The following is a 16,461-nucleotide window of genomic DNA, read 5'->3' as shown; positions in this document are numbered from 1 at the left end:
TTTCTCTGTTGTTTTAAATGGGGAACGTGGGTATACCTGTGGCGGATTCATTTCGATGTTTGGCAAAACTAATACAATATTGTAAAGTTTAAAAATAAAATAAATTAAAAAAAAAAGATTGTTTCTTTTTTCTTTCCTTACATCCTTTCTCCCTTTCTTCTTTATGCTTTTTCTCCTTCAGTTGTTTATAAGGTATACAATTGTTTTTAATACTAGTAACTACCTTTACATTAAAAGGAAACAAAATGAAACTTCTGAAACCTATATTTCTCTAATTAGCAGCAGGGAGAAAAACCTGCTTTTGATTAACCACTATGTAAGATGAAGAAATGGCTTTTTCCTACTTTCCTTTTGTTACATCGCTCCAGTTTGTGTTACTATATCTCGGTAACACTAGATCTGGATAATAAATAAAATGATGATGTTTAAAAAACACTATGATTCTTTTCTCATAAGAATTTTTTGGAAAAAAAAATCATCTTAATACATGAAAAATTTAGATTTAATGTTGCATTCATTTATTTCATATCAAAGCTTTATTTTTAAAATTTTTGAGTATTCTCTCAGCTTAAATATGCCTCCCAAGTATTTTCTTTTTTTAACAACAACAAAAAAGGATTATCCTTTCCGAGCCCTTATGTATCTGAGGATATCTTTTTATTGCCTTTGTGGATGTACCACAGTTGCTTGTATATAAAGTTTTTGGGTCACAAACTTTTCCCCATAAAATTGTGTAGACATTGTTTTACTGTCAAATACTATTTAATGAAGCCCAATAGAAGTGTATGACCAGCTTGACTTTTTCAGTTTGTAACTAACCTATATTTCTTTTGATACAAATAGGATAGTCTTATATTTTTAGAGCCCCTTCCTCCCTTTTTATACAGGTGTCCACATGTGGGCTCTCCATTTTCTGCCTTCCGTTGTCTTTGTTTCCTGACTCATTTTGTTGTTGTGCTTTTTCTCTAGCCTCCATAGAAATGAACCTGATATTGGCTTCACTGTAAGTGACCATATTTTTTCCACATACTCTGTGCATTTCCTCTTTTTTTAAAAAAAATAATTTTAACTATTTATTTAAGTTTTGGCTGTCTCAGGTGCTGGTTCTTTGTTGCTGTGTGGGCCTTTCTCTAGGTTCAGTGAGTGAGGGCTACTCTCTGGTTGTATTGCGCGGCCTTCTCATTGCAGTGGCTTGTCTTGATGGGCTCTAGGGTGCACGGGCTTCAGCAGTTGGGATTCCTGGGCTCCAGAGCACAGTCAGTAGTGTGGAGCATAGGCACAGCCACTCTGCGTCCTGTGGGATCTTCCTGGATCAGGGATAGAACCGGTGTCTCCTGCACTGGCAGGTGGATTCTTTATCACCGAGCCACCAGGGAAGCCTTGTGCATTTCTTCTTTAATGAAGATTCATTCATAGTAACAGAATTCTGGATCACTTTCAGTCTTTTGTTAATTCCTTCAACTCCTTTATCACCTACACATGCATCTCAACTCTTTTCAAACTAGTCTGTTTCCTGATCATTTTATCACTGATCTCTTGCTTTTGAGTACAGATTTTCTAAAGTTTTATTGAGAACATTAAGGAGGTGCTTTTCCCCCTTCTTTAATTAAGGGAAAAGCCCCTTTTATTGTGCTTTTCCTCTGCTTTCTGTGTGCTGTTGTCCTCTGATTTTATGTTGGAGAATCTTCTGCTAAACTGTTTTGCATTGGTTTACCTATCCAAGAGTGAGATGTGATCATCCAGACCAAATTTTGTTACTGAACCATGCTGATCAGTGAATTCTTCTTGGATTACCACTGTTTGCTTTGTTATTAGAATTCTTCTCAAATCTTAAGCTTATAGCTAACAGTTCAATATCAAACAATCATCCATCTTGTGCATCTTGTGACATTCGAGTTTTCCTTCTGTTTTGGTTATCTCAAACTGAGAAGTTTTGAGCATCCTTCAGATCTTCTTGTTCCATAAGTAATACATAAAATCTATCCCAACAGCATCTCTTCCAGGCCAGGGCTCTTTTTGATTGAGACACTTTTATCTCAGATTCAATATGTCACTGCCTATTTCACCTCTTTGTGTGATGTCTTACTGAAATTGAAGCCTATGGTACTGTATGACTTCCCTGGTGGCTCAGATAGTAAACCGTCTGTCTACAATGTGGGAGACCTGGGTTCGATCCCTGGATCAGGAAGATTCCCTGGAGAAGGAAATGGTAACCCATTCCAGTACCCTTGCCTAGAAAATCCCATGGACAGAGGAGCCTGGTGTCCATGGGGTTGCAAAGAGTCGGACACGACTGAGCGACTTTACTTCACTATGGTACTGTATAGCACACAAAAACTGGTCAATGTTATGTGGAGCCTGGATGGGAGGGGAGTTAGGGGAGAATGGATACATGTATATGTATGGCTGAGACCTTTTGCTGTTCACCTGAAACTGTCACAACATGGTTAATCAGCTATCAGATCAGATCAGATCAGATCAGTCGCTCAGTCGTGTCCGACTCTTTGCGACCCCATGAATCGCAGCACACCAGGCCTCCCTGTCCATCACCAACTCCCGGAGTTCACCCACACTCACGTCCATTGAGTCAGTGATGCCATCCAGCCATCTCATCCTCCGTCGTCCCCTTCTCCTCCTGCCCCCAATCCATCCCAGCATCAGAGTCTTTTCCAATGAGTCAACTCTTCGCGTGAGGTGGCCAAAGTACTGGAGTTTCAGCTTTAGCATCATTCCTTCCAAAGAAATCCCAGGGCTGATCTCCTTCAAATGGACTGGTTGGATCTCCTTGCAGTCCAAGGGACTCTCAAAAGTCTTGTCCAACACCACAGTTCAAAAGCATCAATTCTTCGCTGCTCAGCCTTCTTCACAGTCCAACTTTCACATCCATACATGACCACAGGAAAAATCATAGCCTTGACTAAACGAACCTTTGTTGGCAAAGTCATGTCTCTGCTTTTGAATATGCTATCTAGGTTGGTCATAACTTTCCTTCCAAGGAGTAAGTGTCTTTTAATTTCATGGCTGCAGTCACCATCTGTAGTGATTTTGGAGCCCAGAAAAATGAAGTCTGACACTGTTTCCACTGTTTCCCCATCTATTTCCCATGAAGTGGTGGGACTGGATGCCATGATCTTCGTTTTCTGAATGTTGAGCTTTAAGCCAACTTTTTCACTCTCCACTTTCACTTTCATCAAGAGGCTTTTTAGTTCCTCTTCACTTTCTGCCATAAAGGTGATGTCATCTGCATGCTCCAGTATAAAATAAAAAGTTAAAAATAAATGAATTAAAATAAAATTGAAACCTATGAAAGAATGCCGGACAGTAGGGACTGAAAGGGATTGAGAATGGGGTGGCACAGTGAAAATGGATTAGCTCTGGTGACTTCATAAAACAGTTTCTACTCACTTTCTTGTTCTATGGTCAGCAAGGCCACCATATTACTGGAAAGAGGTATACAGTGAAGGTGACTGGAACATCCCAACTTTTTTACCCTCTAAATTCCCTGTCTTATGTTAGGGCTCCATTCAATTTTGCATGACATGAAATTTCTCCTGGAGTATTTCAGATTACTTGTTAACATATTTGGTTTCCACAGCTATAGCAACTTCTCTTTTTTCCCCCTCTGTGTTTCAAGGATATGAAGAGAAGGTGAAACAGATACTCCTGAATAAACCTCTACCATAACACAGAAATATACATAGTATGATCCATAAAGAGAAGTGCCCCAAGGACTGAAGGTAAAACAGTGAGCCAAAAGTACACCTTCAGTAGTCATTAAAGGATCAGAACCAAGGCTTCTCTAGGGATCCAAGGGTGATTGCTCTAGTATCATTCATGTAAGAATAGTGGATACAATTATTATGTTCATATTAGAGAGTCCAGAAGACTTAACACGAGTAATGAATAAAAGGAATATATGAGGGAATTGGCAAGGAGCTTTAAGAAGCTGAGGATCTGGTATTTTGGGTCAGCTGATGTTATTTAGAAGATCTTTGCAATTCTATTTATTAACCTGCTTATTTCATAAATTAAATAATCTGTTCACTGAGGTCTCAGCTGTGTGTTGAAAATAACATTTCAGGAAAACTGTCTGTAAATTCTCAAGTTTTGAGCATCCCAGGGGAGTCATTTTTAAAGATATCTCTCATTCATGCATGCAGCTTTTGAATTCACATTCTTGTCCCTGTTAAGAATAGAGCAGCTGTTTCTGCAACTGCAGGAGACTCTTCCACTTAGATTGAGGTCTGTCACTGTCATTTTATGGCAGATTAAACATAGAGTTAGTTGTCAGTTTCAGAAAGAATTAAATATTGCCTGCTGTTGTACATCTTTAATCTAGAGCTCCTTTTCCAAGCACAATTGGGGCCCCTCCTCTGAGCCTCCCGCCCTCCTCTTAGTCCTTGGGCTCCCTGATTGGGAGAAATCTGAAGGCATCTTAGTGTCTTCCAACCTTGAGATGACCACACTAAAATGGTAGGAAACATGAAGCCAAATCTAGAATCAAGAGGAAGATTTGGGAAGTGGTATGTAAATAAGGGTTGGTGTATGGTCAGTTCCCCTAAGATGGCAGTTCTCTTGCTCTCTGGACATCCTCTGCTCCTCTGGGCCTGCTTCAGTGACACCCAGCTCACATGACTGACTTTGCTACATATTTTCTTTGGCCCCAGCTAGTGGTTTTTCTAGCCCTGAATCAGAACATCTCTACCATGGAATCTTACCAAAGGGGTGGTGATGGACATGCTCCATCTGCTAGTTTCCACGGTAACTGATAAGGCAAGCTGCCTTCAATTCCTCTTATAACTGCTAACCTTCCTCTTGCCCCAGGAGTGAAGACTCATGGAGTTTCACTCTAGGACCTTGCTTCAGACATGTAAGGTCCCCGGAGCCATTCACTCAAGGCTATCCGCGCTTGCTGACTCTGGGCTCTTTCTTCAGTCTTGAGAATGGGGAGTACTGGGTATGTAATCCTGTGCAGTGCAAACCAATAGTTGGCAATCAGAGCCAAAGGGCCAGGGGTTAGACCACCCAATTCACCTGTCCTGCTCACATAGGTGGCTTCCTCTATCTCAGGGGTGGAGTTAAGGTTGAAGGACAGTAAGGGCTAGAAGGACTACTTAAAAGTCACCAAGAAAGCTGAGCCCAGAAAGCAGGGCAGATGGCCCAGGAGACTGGGGAAAAGAAATCTGGTCAAGAGAGGCAGTCTACGGCTGTGACAGACCATTAAACCCTATGAAAATAAGACTTATGGATGAGTCATTTTGAAAGTTCTGTATTTGGCAGAAACACTTTGCAGTCAATAACCTTATGATTAAAATAAGGTCTTTGTTCAATAAGAGAGTTGGCTGAACACTTTATCTTTCCAAATGCCCTCCCATTTATTCTGAATTAGCTTGTTCACACTTTAATGGATAAAAATTTCCATTTTAGGTTTTTATATATGATTATGCATTGCAGTTAAAGCGTCTTTTTGGGAAAGGTTTTACAATGTGGTTTTATTTGTTTGCTAGTAAAATTTATTACTGTAATACTTTTACCATCCTCATTTAATCTTTAGATTTCTTTTTTAAAAAAAGTCAATTCACCATTATGTTTTGCTACTCAGCTAAGGTGGCTAGGGTAGGGGTGGGGGTCCAGTTTCTCTGTGTATATACTCTTATTGGCTTTGCCTTGAATGTTTTATTATGAGGAAAGTGAAACCGGATTTTACAGAAATAAGTCATTTAGCCATATTAAGATTTGAATGAGTTGTAAATGGTTTACTATCAACCATTATCATGGAAATAGAAAAAGGGGGAAATAACACCACATGATATAATTTAAAACATGTCAGTTCTTCAAAATTTTGTTGAGGAAAAGCTTCTTTTTCTTATTTTGAAACAACAAGATTGGATGAATAAGTTATATCTGGTTATTTCCTCATCAACCATTCTCTCAGAGTCACTTTTAATATGAAACTACAAAACAATAATTGTTACCTCTAGGGACTATACTCCCTGGAGGAGGGCCTGGCAGCCCACTCCAGAATTCTTGCCTGGGGAGTCCCCATGGGCAGAGGAGCCTGATGGGCTACAGTCCATGGGTCTCAAAGACTTGGACACAACTAAGCAACTCAGCACAGCACAGCACAGGGAGTATACTAGGAAACAGTATATCTTGTATAAGTATAAAATAAATATTCCTTTATGTGACTTTATATAGAGATTATATATGATGGACTTCTAAATTTATTATTTAAAGTTTAAAATATTTCTCTGGTTCTCAGAAATAAAGCATATAGTCCATCTCCATATTTTTCTTTTTCAGTTCAGTTCAGTTGCTCAGTCGTGTCCAACTCTTTGCGACCCCATGAACCACAGCCCACCAGGCCTCCCTGTCCATCACCAACACCCAGAGTCCACCCAAACCCATGTCCATTGAGTGGATGATGCCATCCAACTATCTCATCCTCTGTTGTCCACTTCTCCTCCTGCCCTCAATCTTTCCCAGCATCAGGGTCTTTTCCAATGAGTCAACTCTTCACATGAGGTGGCCAAAGTATTGGAGTTTCAGCTTCAACATCAGTCCTTCCAATGAATACTCAGGACTGATCTCCTTTAGGATGGACTAGTTGGATCTCCTTGCAGTCAAGGAACTCTCAAGAGTCTTCTCCAACACCACAGTTCAAAAGCATTAATTCTCGGGCGCTCAGCTTTCTTCATAGTCCAACTCCCACATCCATACATGACCACTGGAAAAACCATAGCCTTGACTAGACGGACTTTTGTTGGCAAAGTAATGTGTCTGCTTTTTAATATGCTGTCTAGGTTGGTCATAACTTTCAAGGAGTAAGCATCTTTTAATTTCATTGCTGCAATCACCACCTGCAGTGATTTTGGAGATCAGAAAAATAAAGTCTGACACTGTTTCCACTGTTTCCCCATCTATCTGCCATGAAGTGATGGAACCGGATGCCATGATCTTAGTTTTCTGAATGTTGAGCTTTAAGCCAACTTTTTCACTCTCCTCTTTCACTTTCATCAAGAGGCTCTTTAGTTCTTCTTCACTTTCTGCCATAAGGGTGGTGTCATCTGCATATCTGAGGTCATTGGTATTTCTCCTGGCAATCTTGCTTCCAGCTTGTGCTTCTTCCAGCCCAGCATTTCTCGTGATGTACTCTGCATATAAGTTAAACAAGCAGGGTGACAATATACAGCTTTGACATACTCCTTTTCCTATTTTGAACTAGTCTGTTGTTCCATGTCCAGTTCTAACTATTGCTTCCTGACCTGCCTATAGGTTTCTCAAAAGGCAGGTCAGGTGGTCTAGTATGCCCATCTCTTTCAGACTTTTCCACAGTTTATTGTGATCCACACAGTTAAAGGCTTTGGCATATTAAGACCTATATAGTTGTTGCTTCTTTTGCCTATGGATATATCTTTTTCACATATTTATATGGATTATTTTTTAACATTCATGGCTGCTGCTGCTACTGCTAAGTCACTTCAGTCGTGTCCAACTCTGTGTGACCCCACAGATGGCAGCCCACCAGGCTCCCCCATCCCTGGGATTCTCCAGGAAAGAACACTGGAGTGGGTTGCCATTTCCTTCTCCAATGCAAGAAAGTGAAAAGTGAAAGGGAAGTCCCTCAGTCATGTCCAACTCTTCGTGACCCCATGGACTGCAGCCTACCAGGCTCCTCCATCCATGGGATTTTCCAGGCAAGAGTACTGGAGTGGGGTGCCATTGTCTTCTCCATTCATGGCATGACAGTTTAAAACCTGGGAAGTCACTGAGCTTCATGTGGATCAAATGTTTCACACCAAACTCAAGTGCACCTAGAAAACACTCTCTCACAGCCCAGGAAAAATGAGCCCATCACTGTTGATTCATTGGTCATTGATTTTATAGAAAATTTTAATTAATTTAACTTTTCAATTTTTAGAATTCTTTTTCTGAAGTGATGATCAATCTGATTGTGTTTTAGAGTTGTCCTTTAAAAGAGAAGGAATGATAATTTATCTAATGCTCAAATCCTGTCAAAGTACCTTTGTACTTCCTGTCCAATAAGTCTTCTTTAAGTTCTTGATAGATGCTGAATTTTTATTTTTATGTTATTAATGCACAGCAGATATTTTAAGCTTAAGTTTGTATGGTTGTGCTTGAAAATATAGTTAATAGGAAAGGTACTATACAAATAAAATCAAATTCTATATACCACCATATATCCATATACAAATCATCAGTCCAAATTTATATTCTTTAAAAATATTTGTAAATGTTACTCCAAATACTCATTTGGTAGATTCATTATTGAAACTTTATATAAAATTCATCTTCTATAGAAAGAAAGCTGTTCAGGATCTTTAGAATTCTTCAACATGCCTTAATAATTGTGTTTGAGTAATGTTTTACATTTATAGGAGTTTTAAAAAGGCAGGTGCAATGTGACATATCAGAAGAAGCAAATTAAACTCTTGTAAAGCACAGCTGGAATGCTAAAAATGTGTATTTGTAATTTAAATATGTGACACCATCACACTGTAAAATCAGTTCATAATTAGAAAACATCTGTTTTTTCCAATATGATGCCTAATAGTATATTTAAATAATTTAGAATGCAATAAGAAAAAAGTCAAGGAACAATAAGTGATCCATGGACATTTTTTGCCTTTGTTTTAATGCTGTGTATAAGATCTTGGATGAACATAGTCCTTTGGCATAACCTATAACTGTGCAGCTACTTTTTGTATAGAGTATAATCATCAGTGATGAAATGCATATGCCAGACATATGTAGTGTTGTGACCTTAGCATGTTAGTCAAAAAAATAAATAAATGACTGAAACCAGGTTGTGTAGATTGTAGTGTTAAAAAGGATTTACACACTGCTATTTTTCTCTCACGCCATTCCTTTTTGTTGTTGTTTGTTTGTTTTAATTAAAAGACATTGAAACAAATGCAAGTTGATTATTTTAACAGAAAATATATGTGAATGTGTTGCAGATACAGGAGAGCTGTTGAGTTGTATGAATTCTGGAAATATACTTGAACCAGGTAAAATATGGAGTTAAAACTTAGCAGGATCAATTTGAGTTTAGCTAATAAAGTTTGAACAAAACCACAATTTCTCAAATGAAGTTAACATGGTAGATTAGCCACACATCTGTCATCAGTGTTCACATAGGAAGGTATTTATATATGTGTGATGAAAACTCGAATGGGTATTTTTATTCTAACTGAAATGTGCACGCTGAATAGTCTCTTGGTTTATTGGCAGTAAATTGTGTAACTTTTTTTTTTTTTTTTTTGGAACCACAGTCCAAGTATTTGTTTCAGATATGGACAAACCAAATGTGTCCTGGAAGGTTCTGTTTTTGGTATTACCAGCCTGTGTCTGGGAAGGTTTGCAAATGCAAAAAATAAATAAATAAAAAGCAAAAAAAAAAAAAAGGCAGTTGCAGCAGCTAAGAAACTGAATAAAAGCAGTTAGTAATACAGGTCAAGAGTACTTTTTAAGCTCAGTCACCAGGCTGTGGTGAGTAAATTAAATGCAGCAAGACCTGCCTGACAAGGAAATTTGCTGGAGGGAGGCGGTATATTATAAAGCACAGACTTACCTTTCTTTTTCAATGCAGTTTTAGCACTTTCATTCTTGGGTGAGGTGTGGCGAGGGGAGGGGGTGAAAATTCACTTTTTTTGCTGGGTGAGAGTGCACAAAGTTAGTCTGCTACTATTTATATTCATCTACTTTGAGTCGCCTCGTATCCACCTTTGCTGCTGCAGCCCACCACTCTCCATTCATCAGTTTACGCATTGTGCGCCAGGGCAAATAATGACAGAATATCTAGCTAAAGAAGGGGTACTTAATCAGCAATCAAGATTCAATTTGTTTTAATTTTAGCAGGTGTTTGTGAGGTACATTGATGGGAGAGATAATATGTGCTGCTTTCATTAGCTCTCTTGTTTTTGTGCTTGAACATTTAAGAGCCAGATGTTCGGAGGTGAGCTGATCAGAATATTAAGTCTCCAGAGGTTGGTTTCCATAGTGTTTTACATTCCTTTCTTTATCTCCCTCTATTCACCCTGAGCTCTGAGGTGCAAGTGCTTGCAATGACAGACTCTGTCTCTGCATCCTGCTCAACTACGGCTTTAAATTACTGGCTAATTCTCTACATAAAATACTTCGGTTTAATAATCTGTCATTAATTCTTGGACTCTAGGTCAAGCCTTGTTTCTCATTCAGAACTCTTTCCCCTGAAAATCTGTTTTAGGAATTATTTGTGTAAGCGGCTAGTATTTCATCAGGATATTTTCCTGAAGCAAAAACACAAGCGCTACATAAGCTACAAAGAATGACCCCATCATCTTGTTAAATCAATATCCAAACTTGATCAGTGCTCTGTCATCAACTAGTCAGAACGCAACAGTGACGACAACATCATGGCATGAACAATAACAGCGGGGTCGTTTGAATTTGGTAGCTTTGTTGAGTCTGAAAGTTATTACTTCTTTCCAGGAAGTGTGAGTATTCCTACATGAAATTATTTTATAATGTAATTTAAGATTACTATGTTACAGTTTGCCATAAACCATTAATAGGACTTGGAGAAGATCTAATCAGTAGTTAGGCTTTGTTTTACAATTTTAACTCAATTGTAACTGAATTTAGTTTTTATTTCAGAGCTTTTCTAGTTATGTTTTGATAATCTGCACATTTTTGTTTCTTTTGGTTCTCCCATATGTTAGGAACATGAGTTTCCTTTCAGCTGAAAACCAAGCCTACCAATAAAGAGTTAATTGAATTGGCATTGGCAAGATATTTTCTCCCACTATTAATTGTTCTCTGTTTACTTTGATGCTCAAGGATTGTAGTGTTTTACAAGCATATTTTCTTAATTGTGTCACCTTGTACTATAAGTATGTCAGAGGGGAAACATTTGCAAGTGATTAGATATGGACCTGTGTGTCACCAAATGTATGAGGTACATACCCTTATAGGATATAATTGTGATCTTTTAATATGCGGCCATTGACCCAGACTTGTTATTATCTATTATAGTTTATAATAATGTATCTCTTTATGATTAAATGATGATGCCCGGCAGAACACTATGATTAGCATTTCAGTTATTTATAGATTATGTCAGAGCAGTAATAAACATAAAATGCTGTTAATGTGTGGCTAATGAAATCTGGACATGAACAAGTTTATGAATTGATATAATTCATTTGAGTGTTCTAACTGAGCCGCCGGTTCTCGTCATAATTCAAAAGCTTAGCAGGGTTCACCGATTAGGTGGTAGACTAATTTGCTACAAAAAGTCAATGGGTTTTCATCGTCTTGGGCCATCATACCCAGCATGGCTGATTGCATAAGGACTATACAAAGTAATTCTCATAAATATATTTATTAAGCTTAACGTGTTTCATAAGGGTAGGACAGACTCAACTATTACACACCATATGTAGATCAAAAATCACAGTGTTAATTAAATATACAAAAAGATATATATGGAAAAAATCATGAAAGGCTAGAGAATTATTTGATTATTAAAGGAGGAAAACTGGAGTGATTTAGAAACAAATGCTGATGAAGGCTGTAAAACGAAGGTGCCTTTTTCTTCCCTCAGGGTGCTCGTCAAGCTCACATTAAATTCTGTTTGACCAGCAATGACTGGAAGCCGCAAGCTGCATTTCCCAGGCTGTTAGTATAAGCTTCGTGTCTGGGGCTCAGTTCCAGCCACCAAAGAAAGTTTGTGCTTTGTTCTAATGATGTTGATATATTTGTTGGAAAAGGCTGTTTTTAAGACCAAATGTGAATTTCTTCTCAGGAAACAAAATCTGAAGGTGTCTCGTAGGTTCTTGGAGATCAGTCTTTATGGCTAGAAAGAGACCACTCATCCTCAGCTTATGGGAAATAGTTCCTGAGCTCTCAGGCAGCAAGGTCTATCTCCCTTGCACAGAGTACTACCACACTTGCATCCAGTACTGCTAAGTAAATGTATCTAAGAAGTCAGTTTTGAATGTTATAATGTAAAGAGAAACAATGCGTCGATTTTCCAGCTTCAGCTCTAATGTAAAATATCTGGGTTCTTCACTGTGTTAGTCTGTTTAGTTTAGGCACCATTTCCGTAATACCAGATCTTGCTTTTTTACTAACTCATCAAGGTTAGGAGGCAAAACTAGGACAAAGGAAAGAATGATTCAAGGTGGCAGATTTGGGGTCAGGATAGTAATAATAATAATAACTACTATTATTATCTCAGCCAACACTACCCATAACAGTGGCTTTTCAATAGTGATGATCAGTGGTTTCTGGCCATGAAATAAGTTGCCTCTGATGATACAAACTACCCTTGGGGATATTCAAGTGGAGGCTGAAATATTAGATTAATGATAGAAATCCAGACTCGATCAGAATTTTCCAGTGTGTGTGTTCCATTGATAATTAGCACCTCAACATGCTCTATTGGAAAAATATATATATATTCAAATTACTATGGGAAAACAATCTACTTTGTGCACCTACTCCAATAATTAATCTAAAATTAATATGACTACTTAATCCATATAACAGACAAGAAATAGTTAATGGACATAGTAGATGTTCAATAATTTGTGTGTGTGTGGAATGAATGTATTCACTAATTACAATTTCCTGGGAAGTTCTTTGTCCCTGGGATTATAGCAGTTTTAATGCAAGCCAAGCTTTTGCATATTAAATACAGTTGATTTTGTTACTTGTCCTGCAGCTGTGGCATAAGGGTAAATTTTTTATTTTGTTTCTTTTAAGGAACCAGGAAAACATCCAGGAAGATGGAATCTTTTATTTTTGTTGACAGTTTTTTCCCCCTAAGGATATTCTGTCCTCAGAGTATACATTTATCCTAAATCTCTGGGGGCAGCATGCATAGGCCTTCGCAGGGTTCTGTGGATGGACAATGGGGAGTGAAGGGCTCCTTGGGGCTGGAGAGCTAGGCAGAAAGGGAAGGACCAGTGAGACCTGAGATTGAGAGCACGTCATGAAGACCCAGATGAGGGATGAGGAAGCTGGAGTTGGCTGGGAGGCCATACTCTGCAGGTGACTTTCTCTTCTTTCATGTTATTCCTTCTGCTTAAAATCCACACGCTCCTCTTTTTCACTCTCAGCTTTTCTTTTCCTCATTTCATCTTAGGAAATGCCTATTTTCCACAAAACTAATATTACTGTTTCTGTGGATTTCCCAGACTTGCATTCCTACCTGTAACATTATATACTTAGCTGTATTGTTGACTGTTCATGTTGTATTAGAAGTATGTTTATCTGTCTATAACTGTTGCTTGAGTTTATCAAGGTTCTGTGTCCTGACCTGATTTCTGTGTGTTCCAGTGCCAATCTTTTGAGTCTGACAGCATAAAATTACCTAGAATTTTAAAAAAGTGTTTGAGATCAGAACCCATTCTTGGATAGTCAGTTCATTTCAACTGGGTAAAGACCATAAGCTTGTATTTGGAAAACAAACATACAGAAAGAACATGAAACAAATACTTCCCCAGGGAACTCCCTTCTATTTTAGGCTAGAAGCTGTCAAGTATTAATTTTAAGGCCCAGTGCCTTACCAGGAAGTATAGTCCTGAGAAGTATATGAAAACCTGGGAGGAACCGGAGCTCACCCAGTATTGAGGTTTTGCTTCTCTATTCAGCTGTGGATAGAAGATTTTACTAAACTCTTAAAAAAGAGATGGTTGAAAAAGAAATATACCTGGGAAAGCTATACATACATACATATACATGTCTATGGTATATGTCTGTGTACATATAATATGTGTATGTATTATATGTAATGTTTATATGCAAACATATCTTTGTTTATTGCTTGATAAAACTTTATAATGTTTACCCTAGGGTTTTGCTACGCTAAAGTAGTAAATCAGTTGAGCTAAGTTGTAAATTTCCCTAGTACCAAACTATAGATGTCTACAGGGCCTCAAAGGTAGTAATGACGGTTCTTGAGCTTTTTACAGTATTTCCAAGAGCTTAACTACCTGTGACAAGGCTGCCTATGCTAACTTAAACAAGTCTATAGCTTTTTTCCTAATAAAATCAGCTTAAGGTGATGCTCCTGATTTGCTCCTAATGTTCTACATTGAAGACAGAAATATCTATACATATATGGACAATGAATGTCTTCTCATCTGACTCAGCTGGTACTGGTAGTTGTTCAATTTACTGATAAAGCTGATAAAAGAGTCATAAAAATAATATCTATATATAGGAAGCATTTTAACTTAGAACTTTGAATATGAGCCCAATAATTGCAATTGCAGTCTTTTTTTGCATAAAGCATGCTAATATGCTAGCCTTTATGATCTTCAATTGTAATTTCTTTAAAGTAGAATAAAAATTACAGATGCTTCTCAAGAAATCTGAAAGCAGAATCCTTCAGGTTTTTTTTTCATATATATATTTTTTTTCATGGTGGCTTTCCCGAAAGCTAATATCACGCACATGTATGTGTGTGTGGGTTCTTGGGGTAGTGTAGGGGTAGCTTGGCTTATCTGTTTTTCTAAAACATTGAATGAAGTTTCATGGACACAATTGATTCTTTATTTTGGCCTCATGTCTCATTAGTTTGTGGGCTATTAAAAGTGCTTTTACTCATACATAAGTACACATACAAACATATATTTGATTTACAAAACATTTAAAATTAATTGTTTTAATATAGCTTATTTACCTGTTAGAATCTTTGAAAAAAACAGAAGTCTTTGGCAAATAAAGTTAAAATTATTTTTCAATGATTTCCTTGATTCCAAAGTTACAGTTTAAGGAAACACTTTCTTAGATTGTTGAGTAGAAATGGCTGAGCAATAGGTTATGACCTGAGGGTATAAGTGAGAATAAACTCTGCTCTAACATTCAAATTTCTGCTACAGATATGCTGTTAATGCAGCTAATGTTACAGGAAAGGTCTTTTTCTAACTGGGATAGACAGGAAATCAGGTCTTACAAAATTATGTCTCCGTGTATGCTTCTCTTATAGTAATATTTTGCATTTATAGATTAAAATGCTTCCAACTTTTTATTAGGTTCTTTATAAAATTCTTTTTGTTTTTTCTCTCATAACATTTGTTATCAAGTTATTGAGGTCCTTTACTAAAGATCTGTATTGAAGGCCTTTTCTCTACCCTGGAATCTACTCATGAAAATGTTTCAATTCTGTACCCTTTGCTTGAGGAATATACCTTTGCCATAAGTACAGCCAAACACTGAGGTCTCGGTGGACCTTGAGTCTCCTCACCTGTTACAGTTCACAAATCACAAACCTAGCGATTAGGCTGGGATATTACGCAGATGCTTGCTCCTTGGAAGAAAAGCTATGACCAACCTAGACAGCATATTAAAAAAGCAGAGACATTACTTGACCAACAAAGGTCCATCTAGGCAAAGCCATGTTTTTTTCCAGTAATCATGTATGGATGCAAGAGTTGGACTATAAAGAAAGCTGAACACTGAAGAATTGATGCTTTTGAACTGTGGTGTTGGAGCAGGCTCTTGAGAGTCCCTTGGACTGCAAGGAGATCCAACCAGTCCATCCTAAAGGAAATCAGTCCTGAATATTCATTGGAAAGACTGATGCTGAAGCTGAAACTTCAATACCTTGGCCACCTGATGTGAAGAACTGCCTCATTGGAAAAGACCCTGATACTGGGAAAGATTGAAGGTAGGAGGAGAAGGGGATGACAGAGGATCAAATAGTTGGATGGCATCACTGACTCAATGGACATGAGTTTGAGTAGGCTCTGGGAATTGGTGATGGACGGGGAAACCTGGCGTGCTGCAGTCCATGGGGATCGAAAAGAGTCATACATGACTAAGCGACTGAACTGAACTGATTACACCTTAAGGGGATGTTGCTGCTGCTGCTAAGTCGCTTCAGTCGTGTTCGACTCTGTGTGACCCCATAGACGGCAGCCCACCAGGCTCCCCCGTCCCTGGGATTCTCCAGGCAAGAACACTGGAATGGGTTGACATTTCCTTCTCCAGTGCATGGAAGTGAAAAGTGAAAGTGAAGTCGCTCAGTCGTGTCCGACCGTCAGCGACCCCATGGACTGCAGCCTTCCAGGCTCCTCCGTCCATGGGATTTTCCAGGCAAGAGTACTAGAGTGGGGTGCCATTGCCTTCTCCAAAGGAGATGTTAATGATCAACTATTCACATCCTCTTCATTTCCCAGTCTCTGCCTATTTAGGTAGGTTGATGTGACTCATTCTTACCCATATGTCTTTTGTTGTTGTTTAGTCATTAAGTTGTGTCTGAGTCTTTGCGACACCATAGCCTGTAGCTCAACAGCCTCTTCTGTCCATGGGATTTCTTGGGTAGGAATACTGGAATGGGTTGCCATTTCCTTCTCCAGGGGATCTTCTAATCCAGGGATCAAACTTGTGTTTCCTGCATTGGCAGGCAGATTCTTTACCACTGACCTACCAGGGAAGCCCTACCCA

The 16,461-nt window shown here is 38.4% G+C and overlaps 1 long non-coding RNA gene across 6 annotated transcripts in view; it reads left to right on the top strand.

Moving 5' to 3' along the window:
- Nucleotides 1–16,461, top strand: part of LOC147363268 (uncharacterized) — a 588,890-nt gene that overhangs the window by 295,504 nt on the left and 276,925 nt on the right. The window lies entirely within an intron of this gene.

Source organism: Bos grunniens, chromosome 11 (genome assembly GCF_055505025.1).
Source record: "Bos grunniens cultivar Pamir isolate PY7600 chromosome 11, Bosgru_T2T1.0, whole genome shotgun sequence".
Lineage (NCBI taxonomy): Eukaryota > Metazoa > Chordata > Mammalia > Artiodactyla > Bovidae > Bos > Bos grunniens.
The sequence above is the reverse complement of the archived record's forward strand: the minus strand, read 5'-3'. Positions and strand labels throughout refer to the sequence as shown.